This window comes from Thunnus albacares, chromosome 11 (genome assembly GCF_914725855.1).
Source record: "Thunnus albacares chromosome 11, fThuAlb1.1, whole genome shotgun sequence".
NCBI classification, from domain to species: Eukaryota; Metazoa; Chordata; class Actinopteri; order Scombriformes; family Scombridae; genus Thunnus; species Thunnus albacares.
In genome coordinates, this window is record NC_058116.1 from 31,919,421 (window position 1) to 31,925,590 (window position 6,170).

The 6,170-nt window shown below is 42.6% G+C and overlaps 1 protein-coding gene across 1 annotated transcript in view; it reads left to right on the forward strand.

Annotated features, from left to right (window-relative positions):
- ttn.2 (titin, tandem duplicate 2) overlaps positions 1–6,170 on the forward strand; it is a 253,622-nt gene that overhangs the window by 53,877 nt on the left and 193,575 nt on the right. The window lies entirely within an intron of this gene.

Consider the following 6,170-nt stretch of genomic DNA (forward strand, 5'->3'; position numbering starts at 1 on the left):
CAAGAATCCCAACAAGATGAGAGCTTACTTGCCGGTGGAGCCTTCCCAGAAAGAGAGACAGAGGGGAGACACAGCAGGGAGGAGTATGCTATGACTATTGATAAATCCAGCAGTCAACGCTTCCAAGCGGAGGTAAGAGAAGAGAGAGGGATGAGAGAGGAGAGAGGAACTTCCAGAGAGAGCACTGAACGAGGACAACAAAAGGATTTAGCAGGTATGAGGAGAGAGGAAAGAAGTGGAGAGTTGAAAAGGTTGGGTGGTGAAATTGGTGTAGAAAACCTTGAGCTCGGAGCTATAAAGGAGAAGGAGAAGAGAGTCCAAGAGGAATCAAGTTTGGAAGAGAGTGTTTACCAAGCTCAAGAGTCGAAGAGAGTTGAAGAAGGGGAGGGGAGTGCTAGAGGCTCTCGTCCAGTATTTGTGAAAGAAATATCCTCAATTAAAGTAAAAATTGGTGAGATGTCAGAGTTTAACTGTCAGTTCCAGGGCGACCCTCTGCCCACAGTCACCTGGCTCAAAGATGGACACCCATTAGCCCACAACCCAGACTACGATATCATGAGCAAATCCAACAAATCAAATCTCACTGTCTTCTATCCAACCACAGACCACGAGGGGACATATGACTGTGTCATAACCAATAAACATGGCAAATCCATCTGCAGCGCCACTCTTGAGATCTCAGACAAAAAGGTGTTGAGATCCTTGGGGGTCACACAAGAGGTGGTAGTTACAGAGGAGCAAGAAAACCAGGAGAGCCTGTTAGAGGAGGAACTTCAGTCCTACATGGAGACAGGAAAGGAAACACTACAGGTGCCTCAGGCGGTGATCCACCAACGCCGCTGCTCAGATGAATCTTTTACATCTTCACCAGTAGAAATCAGAATAACTGCTGCTACACCTGTCCCTGAGATGAGAGAGGAAAGCACTGAGCACAAATCTCAGACCATGACAGAGAAAGCTTCAGATGTGTCAAGCGATGATGGAGCCTCTCAAACTGTCAAACACAAATTTACTTTCTCCTTTGATGTGGTTGGCGAAGCTCCTCAAGTAGTCAGTGAATTACAAAATATCACCTGTCTTGAAGGCAACACTGCTGTGTTGGAGTGTGTAATCACAGGTGAACCTTTGCCAGAAGTCACATGGTATCATGATGATGTTTGCCTCGAAATCACAGCCGGAAAATACATAGTTGAGGTAGATGATAAAGTCTACAGGTTGTATATCAACTTTTTCACATACACTGATGCTGGAGTGTACAAATGTGTTGCTAGAAATAAGATGGGAGATGTTACAAGCATTTCTGATGTGAGATTTCAAGTTGCAGAGCCTGGGCAATTATCAGAGGCTGGGGTTGTCTTGGAGAAGAGAGATAAACCCATGAGTTCACAAGCTCCATCAGAAGTGGCTATCAAAGCCCCAAGATCTAGACCTGGTGTCTCTAGAGAGCCTCCAACTATATCTGGCTGTGGTCTGCAGGCTTCTGCTGCTGTGATAAAAGTTTCTGCGATTAAACAAGCTTTTGAGTCAGACTCACCCGTTCCACTGGTGACACCTCCCTCTTCTGAAAAGCAGAGAAGGGGAACATTTTTCCCTGAGGAGTTTATACCTGAAGTAGCCATTCCCCATGACCAGCAGGAACAAGTAATTGCACCTAAACTGGAAACTATACATGCAGAATTGGTTGATAGCCTGGCCACTGCTACAACAACAACCCAGTTGACAGTGACAGAAGACAGTGAGATTGGTGTCTCATCTGGTAATGTTGAGGAGGGACCTGTTTTAGTAGAACACGATGGTGCAGTTAAACAATTTGTAGAGGAAGTACAGTATTCTCCTGAGCTGACCCGGCCTAAGCCACAGAAACCTGCTGGTTTTCCTGATCAAATGGAGGCAGGTGAAGTGGAGATGATGAGGGAGGAGACTGTGCGTATGTTTGACAGAACTAGCAGCTTCATTCCTTTCCAGTCTGAGAAAGTCCCTGCAGAAAAACGCTCCGTCAGAACATCAGCTCCCACTGGAGAAGCAGTTAAGCCTAAACGAATTTCTGAATATGTCAAACCTGAGAGCCAATGTTCAGCTGCAACATCTTCCTCTATTCACAGTGAGGCTGACCATGTCAGTATGGAAGTCCCATGTTATGATGAGAGGGCTAGTGTTGTAGAGGAGTTAACAGAAGTGGGAAAACATATGAAACAAGAGGTTAAAGGAAGTAGTGAGGGATATGTTCTTGTGCCTGAGGTGGAGCACATAAGTGAGGAGGTTGAACTTGCCAGTGAGGAGCTTATTTCCATCCCAGAGCCCTCCATGGACAGTGGTGTCTTCCTTAGTATGCCAGACTCCCAGGCCGACATGACTGAAGTTGCAGAGCAAATGGCTGCTGGTGATGTGGTTGAGCCTCATACACAAATCAAGGGTGAAGATGAGCAGTTTGATGTCCAGGTGAAACCGGAGCCAACACCACTTATTGTCAAGCCAAAAGTAGACAGGTTTAAACCACTTGGCCTGCCTGAACATGCTGCTTACCAAGGATCTCAGAGCCATGTATCTATACAGAAAAGAGATGGTTTGGAAAGGGCCTCTGCAGCTGAAGCAGAGGGAGCAGCTGCTGGTTCCATGGAGGAAGAGGAGGTCACTTTTGGTGCTGTGTACGACTACTACAACCCTCCAGCAGACTGGGGAAGGCCACTGTCCCCTGAGTCTGAGATGTCGATAGAGATTGGTAGCACTGTGAGTGAAGAGATAGCCGAGGTCGCTGAGAGGTTCTACACCCCAGGCTCATCTACTGAGGTCTCACAGCCAATTGCAGAGTCTTTCCACACTCCCAAGTCTCCCATGTCCTTCCATACTCCCAGTTCTGATACACCTGGTGGGTTTATGACCCCTCAGGAATATCCCTTCTCCCCCGTAGAACATAAGAGAGCCTCAACAGGAGACTCCAGTGAGAGGTTCTTCTCACCAGTTCAGTTCCTGACATCTCCTGCTGATGAGGGCATTGAAACAACCCCTCCTGGAATAAACGTGGACGAGAGTCGATTCCTCACCAGCAGAGGGTCTCTAGGCCTGGCAACCCTTCAGGAGAAAGTACAGGGAATCCCTCCCGCCTTCCTCAAACCTCTTATCAAGAAAAGAGTGTTTGAAAATGAATCTCTAATGTTTTACGCCGAGGTGTTTGGCCTTCCTTCACCTGAGGTAAAATGGTTCTGTAACAAAACCCAACTGGTAGCAGACGACAGAGTCAAAATGGAGAGAGATGGCGATAGCATCTCACTAACAATTCACAATGTCACTAAAGCTGACCAGGGAGAGTATATTTGTGAGGCTGTGAACTATGTCGGGGAAGCCAGAAGTGTTGCTTTAGTGGTAGTTGTATCGCAGGAAGTGAGGTTCATGCCTGCTCCGCCTGCTGTCACCCATCAGCATGTGATGGAGTTTGATGTGGAGGAAGATGACTCCTCTCGTTCTCCATCCCCTCAGGAGATTCTGCTTGAAGTAGAATTGGATGAAAATGAGGTAAAAGAGTTTGAGAAACAGGTTAAGATCATTACCATTCCTGAGTACACAGCTGACAACAAGAGCATGATCATATCTTTGGATGTGTTACCAAGTATTTACGAGGAGGGTGCTGTGGACTTTGTAACTCAGGAGCATGATGATTTGAAAATAGCTTTTGAGGTCACTGAGATGCCTCCAAGGTTTATCAATCCCATCTGCGACATGGAAACTCCAGAGGATACCATGGTCATGTTTGAGTGCTCCCTGATGGGGATTCCATCTCCCATTGTGTCCTGGTTCAAAGGTGACAAAAAAATTCCTCACAATAACAAAAAATACCTGCACTCATCTGACGGAGACAACCACTTCCTGAAGATCTGTAAAGTCACAACACAGGATAGCGGAGTATACACATGCAGGGCTATCAATGTTGTTGGGGAGACACTGTGTAGGGCCTCCCTGGTGGTGTTGAGTGCCAAGGCTTTCTCAGGGAAGACCAGAGGCAGGGAGCTGACTGCTGTTTCTCTTGGCAGCGCCAAAGTCCAGCCACAGAAGTTTGACCTGATGGTTGGCAACACATCATTCGACGGTGAACAGGTGTCTGAAATTGAGCTTGAGTTTGAGTTTGAGCAAGAGGAAGATGAGTCCCAGCGAGCAGTCAGGTTGGTGGCCAACACTGACAATGAGATGAGCGAACAGGGAGAAAAATATGTTAGCATTAACTTTGATGTATTTGCAGAGCCAGCAAAAGATGACAAGATAGAGTTCAAAGGGAAGTCCTCTGATATGTGTAGCTTCCAGTTCCAGGTGACTGAGACGGCCCCTAAGTGTGTCATCCCATTGACTAATGTTACAGCAGCGGTAGGGACGCCTGTTATACTCCAGTGTCTAGTTAGCGGTAAGCCAAATCCCACTGCCGAGTGGTACAAAGATGGAGACCGTGTCACAGACAGTAGGTGTATAATCCAGGAGAAAACTGCAGGCCATTTCAATTTGCTCATTACTAACGTGACCCAGAGTGATGCTGGTGAGTATAGGTGCATAATCCAAAATACAGCTGGGTGCACGGAAACTACAGCACTGCTGAAGGTGTTTTAGAGATTAAAGGGTCGGGGGCCGGTTGCACAAAGATAAACTTACAGTTGTCACAGTTTTCTTGTGTTAGGCAAATTCTTGACTATTTAAGTTTGATGTTTAACTGTGTATTAAGATTAGGACTCTTAAAAAACATGCAACCTCTACAAGCTGCTTTTCTGGGAAACTTAAATAATGAGTGAAGCATTAAGCTAAATTAAACTGAAAATGATGTTACTCTCATGAGTCCTCCAAAATCTTACATTCTCATTGCTTGCTTAAAATTGTTTACAAATAATATTAATTATAATAAATTTTATTTCTATGGTGCGTTTCAAAACCAACCAAATTGTTCAAATTTTCCTCACTTCCTCCGTTTGTAGCAGGCCATTGAAACTAAACTGTTGAAATTAGTCCGTTTCTATGTCATAACTGTCGAGGAGCAAAGCTCAGACTGACCTAATGCAGTAGAAAAGTTTAAATTGTCTTTGGGCAACCAACCCGTAGTCATGTTGGGGAAAGCAGTGTGTAAATGTCACAGTGTGTCAGTGATGAAAAATATTAACAGTTTAATAGTGTCAGCAGATCAGCCTTTATATTCATTTATTGTAAGTTGTGTAAAACTTCACACAACAGTTGTTTTATTTTAATTTTTGGTAGTCTTTCGTAGACGATGAATCTGGGTTTATGTTTGCTTTTATTTTCTCATAACACTTTAAAGTGAGCTGCATCCACAAACTACATTTGTTGTGTTTAATTAAAAGTCGAGCAGCTTAAATACAAATGTTACCAATCTGTTTTTAACATTGTGCTGTTCACATCAGTTTGCACTGCCAAAAATAAAACAACTTGGAATATTAGGTATGTGTGTGAAGCAAACATCTAATACACATAAAAAATATTCACAGAAATACATACCATTGTCATTTTTAAATACATTTTTAAAATAATCCATATAGAAAATAAAACTTGAGAAATTAATAAAATTCCAGTGACACCTATAATTATCATGGCTGGAACTGAACTTTAAGGAATCAATATATCCCAATAATTCTGAGCTGAACATTTTAAGCAGTCATCCTACCAAAAAGTCACGAAACTCCCAAGAATATAATGTCATATTGCTTACTGGATTATTTTATTATTATTCACTTTATTGTTGTTTGTGTGACTTTGTAATTTTGTCGCAGTATTTTATTTTTGATGTTTTTTGTGTGTGTAAGAGTTTTCCCCTTTTGTGAATGATATTTTAAGGATTTTAAAACAAGCTTGTAATTCATAGTTGAGTAAGATGATTGATAAATAATTTAAAAAAGGATAATACTGTGAAACTTTTTTTTAAATAAATTAAGTTTTGATGTCTTGTAAATATGTGTAATTTTAGGGGTGTATGAGTAGTGTTAACTGGAAAAAGTACATCAATTAAAAACATCTGGCATTGAGATAGAAATTTGTGTTTTATTTGTACAGACATCATGGTTGTTTGTCTCAGAGTTTATATAATAAAATATTTAATGATGTAAAGAGTTTTTCTACAAGTTTTTGTATACAAAATATGCCAATTATTTATTTGTTCAACATTCTTTCACTTTTGTTCTTTCAGA